Source organism: Geospiza fortis, unplaced genomic scaffold (assembly GCF_000277835.1).
Source record: "Geospiza fortis unplaced genomic scaffold, GeoFor_1.0 scaffold104, whole genome shotgun sequence".
Lineage (NCBI taxonomy): Eukaryota > Metazoa > Chordata > Aves > Passeriformes > Thraupidae > Geospiza > Geospiza fortis.
This window is the reverse complement of record NW_005054325.1, coordinates 2,849,589-2,860,337: the sequence shown is the minus strand read 5'-3', so window position 1 is coordinate 2,860,337 and position 10,749 is coordinate 2,849,589.

The following is a 10,749-nucleotide window of genomic DNA, read 5'->3' as shown; positions in this document are numbered from 1 at the left end:
TGTTGATTCCAATTACAACACTGTGTTTGAAAAAGCATTTAAAAGCAGCACCTACTTGTCCCTGTTCCTTCAGCTCTCTAAATCTTTCTGATACTGTTGGCTCTGAAATACGTTGAATGGGACAATAAGAAATAGCATTTCAAAATGCTTCATTGTGCAAGGTTTTCTGTGTTGGTGGGTTTTTTTGGGTTTTTTTCCCCCCTACTGTAACTAATAGAGCTGTGATTCTGTTTTCTTGGCAGTACAGCAGCTGATTCAAACTCGAATGAGAAAATTGGGACGGCTAGGGCAAAAGTCAACAAGCATCTGCAATCCGTGATGAAGATTTCTTATCAGTAATGAGGACTAGATACTCCTGGCCTATTCTTCACTGAAACAAATACACTTCCAAGACAGACATTCCTTCTAATGTCTTTCCTAATCCTTAATCCAAAGAAAGGTTCCTGTTTTCAGGAAGGAAGATCTTTTCCACACTGCTTTCCTGCTTTTCCTTGCGCAGTGTAGAAGACAATTTCTGTATTTAAAGACTGGAAAATATGGGATAGTTGCCAGCTCTGTTATGGCCTCTTGGACCTTAGGAAGACCATTTTTCCTCAGTTATTCTTTTGTGAAGTAGATGCAATGGTACATCTGCTTTCCATGTTCCTTGGGAGATTTGATTGATGATTACAATAGGCTTTCTCAGCTAGAATGCAAGGAAGAACAGATTTTATTACAGTAATACCAGCGCCAGGGTCGGTGTAACCTTCTCTTCCAGGGTGAAAAAAAATATATACTGCTGTATCTTAGCCCTTCTCTGACCAGTATGCTCATTGTGTGCTGATTTAAAATGTGCAGGCCTATCTTCATTGGAAAGGAGGAGAATTTTCATGAGAAAAAACCCTCTGTAGAATAGATTTTAGAAAGAACTAAACATCACTGGCTTTGTTTATCACTGGGAAGAAGAGGGTTGACAGAGGTACTCGTAAGAAGTGGCAAAACTCCACTACAATTAGTGGTACAAGGGAAAATTTGGTGCAACTTGGTCCAAAGCTCTCAAGGGCTGTATTGTCATAATCAAACCAGGAACAGAGAATGGGCAAAATATATTAAAAAATTATTAAAAGACCTCCAGAAAGAGATATGAATTTATTGGGTAATATTATTACACCATAACGTTGCTGACATAATAGCAAATCAATGAAAGGAACATTAAATATTTTTTAAAAATTACTAATGTAGTAACATATCATGTAGCTTTAAAGTACTGACCTGGATATATCAAGCCAAAGCAATCATTTCTTGGCTCTTGTGAGATCATTGCTTGACTCTGAAATTAGAATAATTTCATGAGTGTGTGGAAACAAGAATGAGGTCACCTCCATCTTAATTAGAAAAGGATAGATCAAACATCCAAGGCATACTTTCTTGTTTGCTGTTGACTCACTTAGATTGGTATGATATAGTCCTGGGGCAGTATTTTATGATAGCCTATTTTGCTGCCTTATGTATTATACTTCTTTTGCCCTTCTTTCTGACAATAATATAGGGTTAATCATGCTTACAAAACTGTTCAATTAATTCTGTTTCTATGTGAAAAATGGAATGAGGTGAGCAAAACATTCAGATAAATAAATTTAATGCAGGCTTTATAAAAGCCAGAGGTCTCAATAAAATTTTAAATCCTTTTAGTCAGCTATTCTTCTAATTACTTTTTATTTCTCCTTTGCTGGAAGAGCTTTCAGGCAGTGTACAATGAACATGTGGGTCTTTATTTCACATTAATGTGTTCAATAAAATAAAATGATACAGTTGAGTAATATGGATCACAAACTAATTTATATGGACATTGATTGTTTTAGAGCACTGGGAAACTTCTTTGTCTTGGTGTGTATGATTGCATTTCAGTAGACGTGAAATATACTCAGTTTTTATGGCCAGGTTTTTAATTTTAAAAAGCACAGATATGGAAGACATTGATTGACAATTGGTTCTGTTGTGTTCCTCCTTCCTGGAGTAATGAAATAATTGCCTCAAATGAGATACGTGACTTCTACTTTTCCCATTTTGTTTACCAAGTTCCTAACTCAGTAGTCTGAAACCCAGTGATGGTTCTTCAGTGACAACAGTAATGTTTGAGGAATTTTTTGAGATAAATATATATATATAAATACTCTTAAATTCACACACACAAAAAAGGAGTATTATCCATATTAAGTACAAGGCTGAGTCTTTGCACTTTGATGCCTTCTATGAACCTATAAGGTGTGCTGAACTTTCCTGTCTCTATATCAGCCTAAAATATAAATAAAGTGAGGCCAAAACTACAGTTACAGTGTGACATTGATGTATTGATGTGAGTGTGGTCAAAATTTCTTGACAAATACTTATCAGTGTGATCTGAATTGTGCATAGATTGGCAGTTGGGTCATTTGTCTTCAAAGATATGCCCACATCCATTATTTCATCTTTATTTAAAGACAGAAATTAGAAACCTTAATCCTGGGCCTTGAAACATGGAAGTCAATCAGAACATTGGACCTTCTGAATTTCCAAGTAGGGTGTATTATTTTGACAAGACGACAATACTCAAATTTTGTAGTCAACATAGCAGAACTATGTTGAAAGCAAAAGAACTATTTGGGCTCAAAATAAGAGACTTATCTCCTTAATAAGATGGTTAATAAGATCTCCTTAATATGGTTGTTGTCTCCGCTAAGCTAGAGCCCAGTTAAACATTCAGTTATAAAGTTTTTTCTGCTGGAGGGAAAATACACAGTATGATAGGCAAGACTCTTATCATCCACAGCAGCAATGCTTCCAGGTGAATTGCTGTGAGAGGAAATCTTTCAGGTGCTAGGGCAAGCTTTCCTTGATTTCCCACCAAGCTGACTATCTGCACTTTGCAGATGGAAACACGGAAAGGAGCAAAAGGAGGCAGGAACTAAATGCTGCAAGTGGCCACAGACTGGATAGCAGAGAGATCAGGAAGATAAAGGGAAAAAGAAATCTAGTTAAAAAAAATATCTAAGGGAAAAAAAAATTCTAAATCCAGTCTGTAGAAGCATGGATTTTGCTTTGGGTCTGTCACTAATTAGTTCCTGTGGTATAGAAATTGACTGGCAGGAAGATAGCCATAAAAACAAGGTAACAGGTTTGGTGGGCTTTGTAGTTTTTTTTTTTTTTTATGTGTTTCTTTGTTTGTTTCTCATTACATTTTTGTTGTTTTGTATTGTTTTGGAGAAGGACTGCTGCCATGAGTGTGGGTGGGCAGATCTCAAGTGATTTGAGTAGATTAATTTTGTGTTTCTCTCATTTAAAGGGCATAAAATGGCAAGAGTCATAGGATGTAAGTATGAAAAAAAAAATGAAAGCCTTCATATATCTTTCTAGAAGCATAAATTGCTCTAAAATGGAATTTAATACTTGATTCAGACTGGCAGTCACTTGGAATAGTAAGCTGGATTGCAGCAATGTACTTAACAATCTTAGAGGCTGGAGTGATGTATTTGGGGAAGTGTTGAAACATAAATCAGGCAGAGAATGATTTTGAGGAAAAGGAGATCTGGACTGAGCAAACCTAAACTTGCACAAACCTGTCAAAAATGTGTCTTATTGTCCAATGTATTATCCCCCTATGATTAATGTGAATTGGAAATACGTTATCGTGTGTGATATTCATGCATGCTGCAAATCCATTAAGAGCAAGCCTTATATGATTCATTTGTATTAATGTCATATTAAATGCTAAAAATTGAGTTGATGTTAAAGCAAAGGTGCAATCCAATAAAAACAAAGACAATTTGAGTTAAGACTGCCTTACATCAATTTTGCTCACTCCCAGGATATTAATAAATGTAGCCCCTGCATTGTGAATAACTCTACACATGGTAGTAGGTTGTTTTTCAACTGTGCAGCCAAAACAGGTAGGAACATTTTGATATGGCAAAAGTCTCAGAGAATTTAGCTTTCTGCAAATGCACAATCACAAATTAAATCATATTTCCCCATCTTTTTTTGTTTAATCAGGTATTTTTGCAGATGACCACAAATTTGAAGCAGTGGATTTTTAAAGTTGTCTAGAAACCCTTCTAAAATGTATCTTAATGACTGAACATGTAAGACCACTTGTTTATGCAACATGCACTGCATTCCCAAGGGATTAAGCCTTCACTTTCATACTAAGCCTTCTTTTTAGATTACCAGCCAAACAAGGCAAAAGAAAAAGGCTGATCTGAAAACCTTGTGCAAATATTAATGAATTTGTTCTCACAAATCCCCTGAGAAGTATTACTGTCATTTCAGGCATTATATTAAATACATATATGGGCCACACTGTATTTTTAAAGCTCCTTTTTTGTGGGATCTGACAAAATCTGTGAAGAGACTACTTTTTATGTAATGATCTTTGCTCATTTCAAAAGTCACTTTTTTATTCCCAGTACAGAGCAAAATGACCTTTATTGCTGTGAATTGTGGAAGAAGAATCAGAACTGTTGAAGGACTGTATGAAACTCTCAGCTAAAAGGGAAGCTAGAAGAGCAGGATATTAAATCAGCTGATAGCTCCAAAAGGCTGTAATACAACAAAGTAAAAAGGTTTGTGTTTAAACCAAAATGTAAAATCATTACTAAGCACTTTTGCTAAGCAGTTTAATTTATGAGGGAGCATAACTTTACAAAGCCATACTCAAAATATGACAGCAGTGTTAGAATGAACAAAAGAAGTACTAAATCAGTAAATCCCCAGCCCAAAATATTCTGAATCCCACAGCAACATGGCTTTAGTGTGGCATCTCTGTGATTTATAGTGTATGATTATAATCCTTTGGAATAAATTGGCACTGACTGCTGTAACATCTTAAAGCTATTCAGGCAGCACATACAAATTGAGAAGTTAAATCGCAGCCTGTGCCCAAGATTTCATCCAATATATATTTTTTAAGTGGGGTATCTCTTTGAAGATAGGTCATTTAATTGGGAAAAAGTTCTTTTAGGACAAGATTTAGGAACTCAATGAAAAGATTGAAGCTTTTCTTTGGTTTTAATTCTAATTACCTGCAGAATCTCTCTGTGTCATCTCAGTCTTCATAAACACCTTTAAAGTGTATCTGGATATCTTTTTTCCTGAAGTAAGAGTCTCTCATTGAAGCTTTATGGACAGAAGCTGAGCCTAAATAATAGACCATGGGGTGAATTAGAGAGCAATGAAGGTGCATAGAATTAGGGCTGAATGACATTTTATATGCCCTCAGAGGTCTTGTGGCTGCCTGCTCATCAGGGAAGGGACTCCTGAGCTTTATCCAACAGATTTACACAAGAGTCTCAGATATCCCATGACGCACAAGGGGCATTAGATGCCTGCATCTCAGCTGCTGCATACCAGCCTGGATGAACTGCTTATCAACATGATTGAGGGCAGTCTGCAAAGAACACCTTCGAGACGTAGAACTCTGGGCAAAGATGTCAGTGGAGGCAGAGCTCCAGGTGTCTGGCAGTAGGTGTGCTCGCTGCAAATGCTCTTGGGCCACTGTGATTTTGCTGTTCAGTATTTCTGTGCATTCTTTTGCTTGTTGTGAGCTCCTAGGTACCAATAGTCACTTTATAGGGGATATGAGTTACTGATCCATGCATGGGGCAGCTAACAGCACTATTTATATATAACAAGCACTATTTATGTAACACAAACAGTCGGTTTGCCAGGCTACCTCAAGTCCAGAAACAATTTAAGCTATTTTCTTATGGTCTGGAGCACAATCTAGTACATACACCAAAGGAAAGCAGGGCAGAGCTTGCACTGCACTCTGGGAGCTGAGATGCTGGGCAGTGCAGTGCAGGGTTATGACACTCCCCAGAAAAGAGATCTTGGTATAGTGAATTCCTCATTTACTGAAGTCATGACCTTCCAATGTCTCAAAACCACTTAAGATTTGGAATATTTCAAAGGGGAGGACTAATAAATTATTGTAGTTTAATGAAAGAAAAGAAAAAAATGAAAGGAAAAAATCCCAAGCCTGTAAAATAACACACCAAACCAAAATAATCTTGTATCAAAGGAGAAACAAACAGCTCAGGAATGAGTTTATATTAGCTGCAGTCATGCAGTAATCCTTCATAGTGTCCTGAGGCCACGTGAATGCTCCTTGCCTTAAAACTGATGACTAAGGCTTTCAAAATCTCTCAAGCAGCAATATATTTGTAACTTCAAATTTAGGGAAAGCTTCTGCTGTCCATCTTTGTAGAGAAGCAGTCAGGAGTTTGCCACTTCTGACAGAAGGCTCTTCCCCTACTACCTCTGAGGAATAACCAGGGCCTTCGGTCACTAAATGTCACATGCTCCTGGTGTGCAAGATAATGCCATGTGTGCAGCAGCTTTACCACTGTGCCTTGCTCACAGGATAGGGCCCTCATTGCTTGTAAGTGCTGGAAAATTCCTGAGTGGCTGTTTCTGCCCGGCAGACTTGCCACTGCTCTAGCGCAAAAAGAGCTTGTCCTGGATGTAATTAACTGGCTGTTACGGCCTCAGACAGAAGGGAACTCCTTCCCTGACTATAAACACAGTGAAAACAACTCCCTTGCAGTAGAGAGAATGCAAAACAGAGTCATGCTCAGCCAAACCACCACTGCTGTAACGTCCAGATTGTTGCATAAATGGCAGTAAATCCTGGGCTGCTCCAACTGTCTTTGAGGCTATGCTAGTTCACGATCTAGCTACAGACAATCCCTCCCTTTCCCACCCTGATTGCTCTCTCTTCATTTGGGCACTTATGCAGTTGAAAGTGCTGTTTGTTTGGAAATAACAAGCAGATTTTAACTTGAATATGCTGCTTCAAATACAGCTTTCTGTATGGAGGAAAGTCACTGGGAAATGGGGTCTGGTTTTCAGTTTGGAAAAGAACAAGTGGGCTGCCCTGCTCCAATCACATCTCTTAAACAGAAAGTGTGGGAGTGTGCTCCTACTCCTCTCTTTTCCTCTCCCTTTTTTTCTCCCTCTCCCTCTTTTGTTTTGGATTTTTAATTTTTTAAATTATTTTATTCTATTCATGACAAGGTGTTAGCTGATCTGATTCACCCACTTTGCTGGACTCTGCTTCAGGTCACAAGTGGGCCAGAGGATTTTTGAGAGCACTTCTCATACAATTGGGGCCCTTCCAAAATCATCCTGTGGCAAGTGGGAAATGAAGCTGTCATCAGTCCAGGGTCAGCTCAGCATAAGGGCAGAGGAGCTCCTTCCTCTTGCTCTATATTTCCTTTTAGGTCTGTTTTTATTGCTGAAGAAAGTTTTCAAGGGTAGTGAAACCCTCATGCAGCACCCCTTGGCTCTGGATCTCAAATCTATAAAGGAAACTTCTTATATTTGTGTGTTTGGCTTGAATTCATTCCTTCAAGGAAAGACAGTTATAAGCTTCTTGGTGGTGATTTCACCTACACAAATGCTCTGGTGGTCACAGACCTTTTATAGCAAAATTTTAGTGATATAAGCATCCAGCTAATGTGGGACTATGTTGGGAGATCCAGCCTTTAATTAAAGAGCTGTTCAAAGCTGCTTCAGTCTTTCTTGCTTGTATTTTATTCAAAGACCATATTAGGGTAGGATGTGGTAGACACTAGTCAGACATCAATTGTGTTGCCTTTATTTCCTAATTAGTAGCCCAGCTGTGCAAATAATTTACTTTTTTTTTGTTTATGTTTTGCTAGTTTAATTAAGGGTGTGGGAGACCATTCCAGGTTAAAAATTTGGTTTCATTTTAAATTGCTGTTGAATAAAAAAAATGTTTTCAAAATCTTTTGAGACTGAAATCTTAATATTCTGTTCTGAAAATCTCAAAATGAAATGTTTTGGGTTTTAGAGAATGTTTTTGATTGGGAAAATCTGATGAGCTTGATGTGTGTTTGTGAAAAATTTTGGTAATATGAATTTATATTTTTTGGCAGACAAAAAACAGCTGAAATGCTTTCTTTAGCTCTAATTGCTCTTTTACATTGTACAATACATTCAAATAAATCCATTCCCTGATGCCTTCTCTGAGAAATTGTATCAAATCTATACCTGCAATGGAATGTTTTTTAAACTTTTCCTCTCCTCCACCCTCCCCCCCCCTTTTTTTTTTTTTTTTTTCCCCTTTTTTTTTTTTTTTTTTTTTTTTTTTCTACTGAACTATTTGAAAATGCAACTGCTAATATTTTCCAGGTTGGTACTAAAGCTGAAACAGCTGGTCAGAAACACTCTGCTTGTTTTTGTGTTCATCCCTGCACTCTGTTACACAAGGCAGCTTGAGCAGCCAGTAGCTGAAAGCCTGACCACTTGCTGAGATCCATCTTTCATTTATTTTATCTCCTTGCCTGCGTTTACGTCTGGTGACGTGGTAGGCTGAAGAAAGAAAGTTGAGAAGGTCAGTCTATTGTGTTGCCTCTGGAGCCTGTGTGTTTGCCCTTCCTGAGTCTGTTTATTCTGTGAATCACTTGACACACTGCATGTTCTGCTCTGACCTTCAGCCTATTGCTAGCTTCAGTACCTTGCCCCAAGGCCACGGTTCTGCAGTGCAAGGAACAGACTCTGGGGTGTCTCATCCCAGATTAAAATCCTCATGACTCAAAGCTTCCATCCAGTTTAACCTCACATTACTGAATCAAAATTGCTCAAAAACTTTTCCCAGCTGAACCACATTCTGGCCAACTTCATGGTTGTCTTGCCTTGTGCCCCTACCAGCATCTGATTAAATCTGAACTGGCCACAACAGTGGAAAATGTGACAAGGCACTCAGCCCTGGTTGTGGTTGGTTCCACTCAGAGCTGACCTGGCAAAGACAGGCACAACCCCCTGCCCCCACTGGACTGCACATGAAGCCCCAGCTGAACTGTTACCTCCATTCCCTTTTCAAACAGTCCCAAACAGCCTCCTTAGAAAAATTCCAGTCACCACCCTGGAACTGTTCAAAAGGCATGTGGATGTGGTGCTTGGGGACATCAGCAAATTTGCAGATGACACCACACTGAGCAGTGAGGTTGATATACCTGATGGATGTGGTGCCATTCTCAGGGACCTGGACAAATTCATGCATGCAGTAGCACTTCTCTAAGAAAAGGCTAAGAGAATTGGGATTTTTCAGCCTAAAAAAGCTTCAGGGTGGCTTAATTGCAGCTGTCTAGAACCTGAAGGGGGGCTACAACAAAGATGAAAATAAATTTTACAAGGGCATGTAGTTATAGGACAAGGAGAACGGCTTGAAACTGAAAGAGAGTAGATTTAGATGGGATATTAGGAAGAAATTCTTTACTGTGAGAGTGGTAAGGCACTGGAACAGAGAATTGGTGGATGCCCCGTCACTGAAAGTGTTCAAGATCAGGTTGGATGGGCTCTGAACAATCTGGTCTAATAAAAGGTGTGTCCCTGTCCCCACAGCTGTGGGGTTGGAACTGGATGCTCTGTAAGGTCCCTTCCAACCCAAACCATTCCATGATTCTATGATTCTGTGACATGGTTTAGTGGTGAAAATGGTAATTCCAGGTCAATAGTTGGACTCAGTGGTTTTTCACAACCACAATGATTCTATGGCTCTGTGATTTAATGAATGTACAATACGGCTGTGAGTGCTGAGTGCTGTAACCAAGCTCATGTATACTGGCATAGCTTTTTAATGCGTTATTTTTGTTGGTTTCTTTCAAATATTTTATTCTGCGTCAGAGATCTGGAGTAGGGAAATTAATGTTCCTGGCAGATAGGTGAAAGAAGTCAGCTCTCTACAATCTATATCTCAATTTGCTAATTCTTAGAAATTAAATGGCATTGTTTCAAAATAACCTAAAATGCTATGCTAACACTATTATAGAGAGATGTTGTTTGGAGCTTTTATTGTAGAATGATCTTTTAATTTATTTTTTATTTTTATTAGAGAACTCTGTGAAGCAAGTATTTACACATAATAAATGGCACAAAGAAAAACTCTCCTTGTCAATTATCTGTTCCCATTTGACTGTAGGAAAAATGTTCATTACAGTTCCACACCTTAGTCTTTTAGACTGGATAGATTTTGTTTGCTCCTGTGTTTTCCATGATTAGTAATGTGTGTTTCAACATCTACAGACCTGTAATTACTGTGGGGGAGTTGGGTCTGCTAGAGATATTGCACAGAAAAGCCCCAGAGATACATATCTTCTGAAAACTGTGAAAAGTAGCAAGGATTGTGTGATAAACCCAGTATCCTATTTTATGTGATCAGTCTTATATCATGACTATTGCATGGAATTACCTGTGCCTTATTATGATAACAAAAGTGAAATAAACATATCTGAAAGGGAAAGGAAGTGTAAAGATGTTGAAACCAAAAATATTTGTAAATAGATAAATGCTACTGTCTCAGAAATCTTTCCTGTCTTAGCATGGTAGGGCATTTTTTCTTCTACCTATCTATGGAAATGCAAGCCAATATTTAAAAAATACTTACAAGAACATTGGAAAGGAGAATTTAAAAAATATCATTTAATCTTTTGATTTAAACCAGGCTTTAATTTGGCACATCTATATCACAATTTGCTATATTTTCCTTTTATACTTACAACTGGAAATGAACATAAATGCCACACATTTCTAGTAACCACATGGGATTTCAGACTTGCTAGAATCTAGTCATTCATGAGCCTTTCCTTTGCAGGTTTGCTTGTTCCTGTGCCATGCTCCATCCTCTGCTCCTGAGGTACCTCTCCTCTGATGCAGAGAGAGCTGTGGGAAGGGACTTGAACTGATGCAATTTTTATTAGAGGGTCAGGAACA